This window comes from Hylobates moloch, unplaced genomic scaffold (genome assembly GCF_009828535.3).
Source record: "Hylobates moloch isolate HMO894 unplaced genomic scaffold, HMol_V3 SCAFFOLD_11, whole genome shotgun sequence".
NCBI lineage: Eukaryota > Metazoa > Chordata > Mammalia > Primates > Hylobatidae > Hylobates > Hylobates moloch.
In genome coordinates, this window is record NW_026652286.1 from 92,874,710 (window position 1) to 92,885,054 (window position 10,345).

Sequence of the window (10,345 nt, forward strand, 5' to 3'; positions counted from 1 at the left end):
TGGCTTAGGGATTTTTAAGAAGATTTAATTTAATAAGCATGATTGAGTGAATCATGGCCATTGGTGACGGAACTCACTCTTCAGAGTCACCTCATTAGCACGCCAGAGACTTTTATCACTCAGGAGATTCCAAGGGTTTTAGGAGGTCTTTACCAGATCCCCCCAATGCACACCAACAGTGTGCCCCCCAGCCCCCTACTGATGCCTCCCCACAAAGACCACGGGCTTCCTTTGAGGGGAATGTTTTCTAGACCACCATCATCCTGTACATCACATTGGTAGTCAGGCCCTAAGAGTAAGACTGGAGAAATGGAAAGGAAGACAAAGTTACTCTCCCTATTGCTTTGAAGCCATGCACTGCAGACCCAAGCATCTACCTCCTGCTCCATTTCCCAGGCTGAATCCTTACATCTGGTGAGCAGGACCCAGCCCCTTTTTGGTAAATAAAGTGACGAATCTCAGTTCTTCCAAGTGCTCACATGGCCTGGGCTTGGTCGATTCATGATTGTGACTTTTCTTCCTCCTTCTCTCACCCAAACATGCAAACACTCCACTGCCTGGAGGCTGGAGCAGCTAGAACAAGCTGCTGAGAGTGTGTGGACAGAGAGATGAAAACAAACCTGGCTCTTGATGATGTTTCTCCCTGGATTTTATAAGCCAGTGCCATTTCTCAGTGAAGTCAAATCCATGCGGTCCTCATTCATTTACACACTGGGCAAGGGTTTGCACAGAAGAGAAATGGAGACCCCAAGGGCCCCCTTTAGTTGATTTAACAAATCCCTTTCAAGCTTTAATTTTTTTTTATTAAGAAGCAGAATTTACCTGTTCCCAAACCACACATGTACGCACAGACACATACGCATAACCCCCACTCCGTTCAAATTCTAATCTCTCCAAACCCAAAGACGGGAATATCCCCATGAACCAAGCTTTAGAGGGCACCTTTTTCCTCTTCTCCATTTAGCATCGGCTGGGAAATGGAAGGGAGCCTGGGAAGAACTTGCAATAACTGGGAGGAAGCAGACGAAGTGCCGCTCCTGCTTGATGATGCCAGCAGCCCTGCAGGGTCCTCCTTTATCCACTCGGCCCCACACCAAGAAGAATTTCAGAAGGCCAGTGGTGGCTCCAGACACACAGCTCGAGCCTGGATTTAATTTGTTTTGGTGAAAGGACCCTGGACTAAGAACAAGGACACAAAAAGGATGGGGCAGCCCCAAGACAGGTTTCTCATCCTCTCTCTGCTGGGCAGGACCTTCCAGAGGCATCCAGGGCAGCTCTCCACCCCCAATGCCAGATGCAGTATCAGGTGCATGGAGCACCAGAATAGGAGTCCAGAGACCTCAGCTGTGGGCCCAGCTCCTCAGTTGGTGCTGTGTGACCTTGGTCAATTCACTGGATGACTGAGCCTATTTTCTTCCTCTGTGAAAACGAGTGTAGTGAAACGTGACTGCCTGCCAGAAACAGATGAGGAGGGGTGTGAAAATGCCTTGCCAAGTCCTTTGGAAAGGTGAGCTATTAGGGGTACTTATCTTAGACGGTGTTTCTGGCAATCTTATTTATAAATCTTTTCAGGGCAAAGGATCCTGTAGCTCCCCCAGTAACAGCTGCCCTTGTCTCGTAACTGTTTGGGAAGTCTTTCCCAGTATCCAACCTGAATTGTTTCTGAAACAACTTGTCCTGCACGTCGGAAGTAAACCTGAGTGTGTGTGAGACAGTTGAATTGTTCTTGGTGTGTTGTGTGTGTGCACACACACTCTGTGCACACCCCACTGTAGGAGAATGATCTCGGTGAGGAAAAGGAAGGTCAGTCTGGGAGGTTCTCACATCCAAGGCCTGGACCACGCAGAACTTTGAGCTGTGCACCACTGCCACTGCCCAACAAGTCACAGTAAGGTGGGACTGCTGGGAGGGTGTCCCCCTTACCTCATCAGAAGAAAGTAATCTGAGCAGCTTTGACTGTTTTTCAAATCAATGGGTATGAAAATCCACCCAGAACTCGGATTATGAAATGTGTCATTTTCATCTGTGAAATTTGCACCCACTAACCTCATATCCTCCCTGAAAATGGGGGACTTTCTCACCTCCTACCTCGAATTTAATCTGCATCTGATGTGCTGGCAGACCTCAGACCCATCTGCATCTCTTGGAGCTGTTTCTTTTCACTTCGGAGTAAATGATGGTTCCAAGGAGCTAGGCTGATGGGAACAACGCCCACACCATGTGGATGCCTCTCTTCTCTCTCGCCCTTTTGGGGCCTCGTCTAGCAAACACAGAGGCTCCAGTGCCACAGAGATTTGCAGTCTATCCCTGTCTGCACCCACAATTCAATCACACAACCTGAGTGGGCATAAAAGCTGATTTTCTGTCCTAATGATTCCCTTAACCGAGCTGACAGCTGCCATCCCTCAGGGACCTGTGGGTGAGAGTGCTGGAGACAAATGACCCCCTCGTTTCTCTGCCCCTCTGCCCCCTGCCCCACCTCCCTGTGTGTCTTTGAGGCTGAGGTGCCCAGATGGCCACTGTGTGAATGTGCCCAGAGCTTGGAAGAGGAGAGAGTGGGCTAAGAGACAGAAGGTGGGCTGCGTGCTCCCCTAGGGCTCTCCCTCTCCTGCCAGCTCCATCTCGAGTCCATTAACCTCGCTCTGTGTGTGCTGTGTTAATGGGCTGGGAAGGACAGATCGCCCCTCTCGCCTGCTGAGAGGAGGGGGCTGCCACTTGTTGCCAACCTCAGAGGTGGCACAAGGTGCTTGGAGGGCAGGACCAGAGCTCAGGCAGACCCTGGCTTACAGCCTGGCTTCTCCACTGCCTGACTGTCAGAGGGAGGAAGCAGCTCCCCTGGGGTGACAAGATGGGCAGCTGGCAAGAAAATCCCTCATGCTCACTTTCCTCTCCATTGATCTCAGATCTCCTCCTCAACAGCTAAGGAGACTCAATAATGCACACTTTCTAAGCGCAGTAGAAGGATCTGTGAATAATAATCTCTTCTATTGGATTAACTCTTCCGCATCTGCTGTGTGGATCCCCTACCTCACTGATGTGCTTGGAAGGCAGGGGAGGCTGCATGGTGAGGCCCTGCTGGAGCACAGAGAGAGGCCACTTGGCAGAGTGCAGCATCACAGCCATGGGCACCTGAGACCCAACCCCACCGGTGCCCCCGTGGCTGTACCACGTTCCCATGCTTCATCACGCTGTCTCTCAGGGTGGGACCAGGCATGGTCTTATTCACCAAGGCAGGATTCTAAACCCCTGTTTAGAACCCTATGACTGGCTGGACTGGGGGTGGGCACCTGAGCCATGGGCAGCCAACTCATAGGCTGACCAGAAGCCTGATAAATGACTCGGTGCAGGAGGCAATTTACTCAACTGCAGTTATTTGAGCCAATCACGCTCTCTCTCAATGGAAACAGGAAATAATAAAGCAGCTGGTGGGAGTGGTAGACGTGAACGGAGGCTCCCTGACAGCAGATGAGTCCTGCTGGTGGCAGAGTCTGGAAGGAAGAGCCACAAACTCTGGCTGCTGTAAGACCTCAGAGAGCCATGCCCCGAGAGCTCCACTGGACCCTGACCTCCCTGCCTCACCCGGTCTCCCAGCCCAGGCCCCATGAGGGCTCCCCCATGCCGTAGCTCCTGATCTAGATGTTATCGTGAATATCCTTGCAATTAATCTCCATGTTCTGGCAGGCTCTGGATACGCTGGGGAAACAGCTCAGAGGTTCATAAATTTGCCTGATTAAAAATCACATGGGCAATTTGTTAAACCTGCAGACTCCAGGGTCCCGTTTCAGACCATTGAATCAGAATGCCCAGGATGGACTCCAAGATGTGCACTTAACAAACACCCACGGTGAGTCTTATGGCGAACTTGGGAAACACTAGTTTATTCCCATCCCCCTTAATTCATCCACTTGAGTCTGCTGAATTGAATGTACAAACACCAAGTTGCTTAAAAAGAGAAAAATATACCATTTTGGGGGCCAGCCAGGCAAAAAAAAAAAAAAAAAAAAAGGATGTTGCACAAATTTCTCATCTCCTTCATCCTTTACCTGGCCCCTAGGCAGGCTTTTCTAACCGTTGGAGCAGTTTCCCTCTGGATGGATGTCACCAGGTGGATATGATGTCAGTGCCTTCTGGGGCCACTGCTGGACCAACAAGTTTAGTTGCAGAAAAGAGGAAAGTCACACTTCTGTGGAAGAAATCTCTGGTTGTTCCCAAATATTCATTTTTCTCTCCTCTGTGGCAATAGAATTTTTAGCTGGACACATAGCAGCCCAAAACAAACACCTTCCTAGCCTCCCTTGCAGCTAGATGGGGCCATGTGACTAAGTTGTGCCAAAGGGATGCCACATGGGATGTGAGCAAAATGTATACAATTTACAAATCAGGGCTATGGAAAGGGGCATGCCCTCCTCTTCCCTTTCACCCTTCCCGCTGGCTGGAATGCAGACCTGGTGGTAAGGCACCTTAAACCACTGAATAAGGCCAAATCCCAGGATGCCAGAGCAATAAGGTAGAAGGGGCCTGGGTTCCTGTACCAGGGAGCAGCTGCACCAATCCTGTTATAGGAGAGAGACGTACGTTTCTATTTTGTAAAAGCCACTGTTGTTTCAGAGTTTGTTATAGCATTACTGCATCTGAAACTATATCTTAACTACAGAGTCTTAGTGCAGTTTCCACCCAGGGAATATGTTCACCACAGCCATCCCACTTCATGGCAAGGCTCAACCCCCCAGAAAGCTTCCTCCACGCCCTCCCACCCATCAGAGCAGAGCCTGTGCTTACTGGATCCTTGTACTTAGAGCCAGGACACCAGAAGCAGGAGTCACCTCCCACTGGCATGGTCACTGGCGTTCTAGCACATTCCACACTCAGAGTGGATTTTTTATAAAACCCTTTCCTCTATTCAACAAAATTATTTTCAGTAATAACCATGGAATGAAACAAATATTAATAATGGCCAGAAATGAAACACAAACAGTGGAAGTGTTCTTTTATTGAACCTCATATATATAATCATTCCAATAAAAGATTAAAAAAATACTTTAGGTAAATAATTGTCTAGTAATTAATAAGTGAATTTTAATAAAACTCAAACATTTGCAAATGGCACAATTTAGGCAAATACTAAATTGTGCCAATGATATTATATTTTATCTTTTTTTGGCTTCATTTTTTTAGCTTTAAAATGATTAACAATTAATACCTTTAAAAGAATAATACATTTTAATTTTAAAAATATGATTTTAAAGATATTATAGAGATAATATAAAGAAATAATAAAGATACTATTTTAAAGATATTTAAACTAAGCCAAATATTAAGCAAAATATTTCATGTATGAACTGAAACTTGCAACTACCAAACAAAAATATTATACTTTGTGGTTCCCACTTTGTTTTATTGTTTCGTATTTCAAGCAGAAATAAAAATTCCAGGCCAAGTGTGGTGGCTCACCCCTGTAATCCCAGCACTTTGGGAGGCCGAGGCAGGTGGATCACTTAAGGTCAGGAGTTCAAGACCAGCTTGGCCAACATGGTGAAACCCCGTCTCTACTAGAAATGCAAAAATTAGCCAGGCATGGTGGTGCATGCCTATAATCCCAGCTACTCAGGAGGCTGAGGCAGGAGAATCACTTGACCCCAGGAGGCAGAGGTTGCAGTGAGCCAAAATTGCGCCACTGCACTCCAAGCTGGGCGTTGGAGTGAGACCGTGTCTCAAAAATAAAAATAAAAATAAAATAAAAATAAAAAATTCCAAGTGGTCCCACAGAACGACAGAATTCATATTTGATGTAACTGAAGATTTGCTGCTTCTTGAAAATTAGTTGCTGTCATTGTTGATTGAGATTCCACTGTTTAAATGCAGAAATATGTAGTACCCCAAGAGTTAGGGACAAACCTATACCTGAATAGAGCTCAACTCCAGATAATTATGAACTGACTCTTAAAACAACCACATATACATAAGTCCATGTCTGTCAGAGGCCCTCCAAACAACTATAAATTCTCTGAATTAACTTCCATGTGCATATGCTGTTTATTAAAGAATGAGTCATAAAAGTGTGGACCAGGCACAGTGGCTCACACCTGTAGTCCCAGCACTAGGAGGCCGAGGCGGACTGATCACTTGAGCTCAGGAGTTCGAGGCCAGCCTGGGCAACATAGTGAAACCCTGTATCTATAAAAAATACCAAAAATTAGCCAAGCATGGTGGTGCACTGTAGTCTCAGCTATTTAGGGGGCTTAGGCCGGAGGATCACTTGAGCCAAGGAGGTTGAGGCTGCAGTGAGCCAAGATAGCACCACTGAACACTCCAGCCTGGGTGACAAAGTGAGACCTTGTCTCATAAAAATAAAAAAAAAAAGTAAAAGTGTGTCAGTCTGAAGGTTTTATATATATATATTATCAATACTCAATTGTAACTGTTGCAATCATCAATACTCAATTGTAACTGCTGCAATTATTTAGAACTTAAACCAATAAAAGACTTTTTGGGAAGGAGAATTTTATCACTGATATTGTTTAGAATTTCCAGGGAATAGTGATTAAAGAAAAGCAGACTGAATTTTAGTCACTGTCGTTTCCAAGTTCTTTGCAGTGTGGACCTTGCTACCTGAGTCTGGGCCAACCCCCACCCCTGGCCCATCCTGGTATGCCTTGCAGCCCTTTGCTGTTACGGCATGAAGGTCTAATTATTTTTGGCTCAGCTGCTTTATCTTCCTTAGGAAGGCAAAGTTTGAGCAGCACACTAGGACTCCAAACACTAGTTTGAGGTCCTATCAATGAAAACTCATTTACTAATTTTGCTTTCTTTTATATCATAGTACTTCCAGCTCATGAATGGGCTGACAGCTAATTGCCCTTCTTTATGAACCAAGGTGAATAACCACAGCAACATCCTTTAGGTATTACTGCACACTTTGTCTCTTGCAGAAGCTTGAGTGAGTTTTTGTTAAAAACAAAAGAGCCTCAGGAGGAGGGCAAGAGTCTGGAATCGGGGTGAGGAGCCCGTGGTGGTGTGGGTGGGTGGTGGAAGGTGGCAGGCTGGAAGGGCTGCATGCCCCAGGGGAGGGGGACAGACCTGGGACATGGAACCCAGGAGACAAGAGCAGGCAAGCCATCCAGCATCAAGGAAGTCAGTTACTTGCTAATAGTAAGAAGAACTACTGTTCAGCCTTTTTTTAAAAAAAGTATTTATCTTTTCTTCTTCCCAACAATTCTGCAAGATGGGCTCAGGGGAGTTAATAGATTTGCTCAAGGACTGTCAGCTAGGAAGAGAGGATTTTACTCCTTCCCCACAATGCCTCTGACACTGTTTCCTATGCTGTCCTATAGCCAGCAGGGGCCTATCCTAGGTGCTGGGATGCAGAGGGGGAGCCCCCAGGCCCTACGCACCCTGGAGACAGAGTTATGGAGTGAGGCAGGTACCACCTTACTACATGTGCCACACCAAGAACAAGGTTTGGGCACACATTCTAAGACACATGACCAGTTCTTAGAACTGGGAGCAAGATCAGGGCCTCATTACCAGCAAGCATAACTTGAAACAGAGTCTCTGAGCATTCAGTTAGGAATACTAATTCTCTTGGCCTGGGCTCAGAAGCAATGCATGCCTCACCACTGAGAGAGGGGCAGCAGAGGGACACCAAAGCTGAGACCAGCCCAGTCCAATGAGGCATTGAGCCTGTCCTCTCCAGAACACTGGCAAGAGCTCTGGAAGTCCCAGGCCCTGGTCACCACGTTTTCTCCTAAGAAGTCCCCTCCTCCAGGGAGTTAGAACCAGGCAAGAACAGAAGAAGGGCCCCTTCTAGGTGAATTCCAAATCACAGGACACCTTTGCATCAATGTTTTTGGAGACTGAGAAGGCCAAATGTTTGAATGTCTTTGTTTCTGGCTATGGGTGCTGAGAAGGGTCCAGGAAGTTTTCACTATTGGCATCATTAGCAGCAGCAGGGTGACGTTTATTCATTCAACAAACACAAATATCTGCTGAGAGCCTGCTATGTGCCAGGCACTATTCTAGGCACTGGACAATTGGCAGTGACAAAACAGACAAACCCCTGCCTTCGTAGAGCTCAATTCAAATGGCAAAGACAGACAGTAAACAAACAAACAGTAAAATATGGGAGTGAAAAGTGCCATGAGAGAAACTAAGTCAGGGTAAGAAGGCAAGGCAGTTGGGGGGGCTGTTTTGATAGGGGGTCAGGGAGGTCTCCCAGGAGAGGGGACACAGGAGCCAAGTACCCCACTTCCTACCTTCCTCGCTCAGGGTGTTCAGGCAGCCTGGGATCCAAGATCATGGGCCCCGGATCTGAGTCCTGGTCATGAGGGGTGATGAGCAAAAGAGTGCATCTGTGAACCCCGGGGCCTGATTGTCCCTGGAGTTCAGAGGCACATCTGCGTGAACACAGGAAAAGGGAAGAGACGGCCACTTCCTTCAGGGATGTAGCGAGCACAAGAGTAAAGGGCATAAGGTAGGCACACAGGAGCCAAGGAACAAATGCCAATTAATATGATGCAAACTGGCCATCTGTCAGGCCGGCTGCAAGGGACAGCTGCGTGCGGGGAGGGGCGGGCATCCGTCTCTGCGGTGATTCTGTGGACAAGTGCAACCTGAATGTCACAGGCTTCTGCAGCCGGAGAGTAAAATGGTGGTTCCGTTAACCTTAATGCCTAAATCTCTATGCCCTAAGCCCTCAGCTGTGTAGTGGTGGAAAGTCCAGGCCTTTTTTCCTTTTTCTTTTTGAGACAGGGTCTCACTCTGTTGCCCAGGCTGGAGTGTAGTGGTGCCATCATGGCTCACAGTATCTTTCAACTTCTGGGCTCGAAGTGATCTTCCCACCCTAGTCTCCCAAGTAGCTGGGACCACAGGCTTGCAGCACCATGCCCATCTAATTTTATTTTATTTTAGGTTTTGTAGAGATGGGGGTCTCCCTGTATTGCCCAGGCTCATCTCAAACTCCTGGGCTCAAGCAATCCTCCCGCCTCGGCCCAAATTATTGGGATTATAGGCATGAGCCACCGTATCCAGCCAGAAGTCCAGGGTTTTAGGGAGTCACTGCTCCCATATATCCCTGAGACTTCAGGGAAGTCCCATGCTTGCACAGACCCACCCTGGCTTTGCTCTCTCCTCCCACCACCAAAGTCCCAGGCCCCTCAAGGCATCACTTCTTGGACTCTATTCTATTGCTAGTATCTTGCTACCACCAAGCCCATCACCACAGTAGTGAAGTCCAAAGTTAGTGAACAGAAGGGTTCCCTAGATTTTGCCAACCACTGGGAAAGCTGCAACTCAGGACGTCATTCTTGCTAAGTGAGAGGGGAAATGCTCACAGCGCAGAGAGCAACACGAGGTTGGCACCTAAAATGTTATCCAGCTAGCCATGCAGCTGTTCCACAGAGCTCTTTGGTTCTGGGCCCACCTACTCCCCTGCACTGTAGTTGGGAGGCCTCCACCAAAACTCCCATCCCTGGTGGCCATGCAAGAGCTTTCACAGCCCAGGAAAGGAGCTGCTCCAATGACCCATCCCCTTGGTCCCTCGCTTCTACCCCAAGCATAGCTGCGGACCCCGCCTCGGCAGCGATCTCTGCCGATTCATCCAGCAACTCCGATTTTGTGAACAAGGAGGGTGTTTCTTCTCACTCACTCAGGGATGTCATGCAGCAAGGATTTCTGAACAGCCTCATGTTACAGATGGGCATGCAGAGACCCCTTTCTCACAAACACATACATGCCACCAAGGGGCTGGGTCAGGAAGAGGTGAAATATCCACACTCCCCTATGAAGGGAGGGACCAGGGACTGGGTCTGGCTTGCCCACTCAGGCGAGTTCTCGGTGAGTGCCCTGTCACTCTCCATGTTATCTGCCCTCCTACTGCCCAGCCATCAGACATGTTTGTGTCCGTGCCCTGAAGACAAGGCTTGTCTTTTCATCCCAGGAGCTCCCTGTTCGCTGTGTAAATGAGTGCATGCATGTTGAGAGAGGTGCTGCCTAACAACCCCAATTGTCAGAAATGCCCAAACCCCAGATGGGAGGTGTGAGGACAGAGGCCCAGCTTACGTCCAGTCAAGATGCTCAAAATGTCCAGTTGCACAGAATGTGCAATTAGCAAGGCCAAGGCTTCTACAGTGAGTGTTATCATCTTGAAAAATAAAATGTCTTTACAGGAGGTTATTTGAATGCACCCTGTATATACACTCAGTGGAGTACTATACAACCTTAAAAAAGAGGAAATCACTACGAACTGATATGAAGTGGTTTTCAGATGCTATTGAGAAAAAAACAAAGTATAAAAGAACATACATGGTACACCACCTTTTGTGTAAGAAAGAAGGGGAAATAAGAAAAT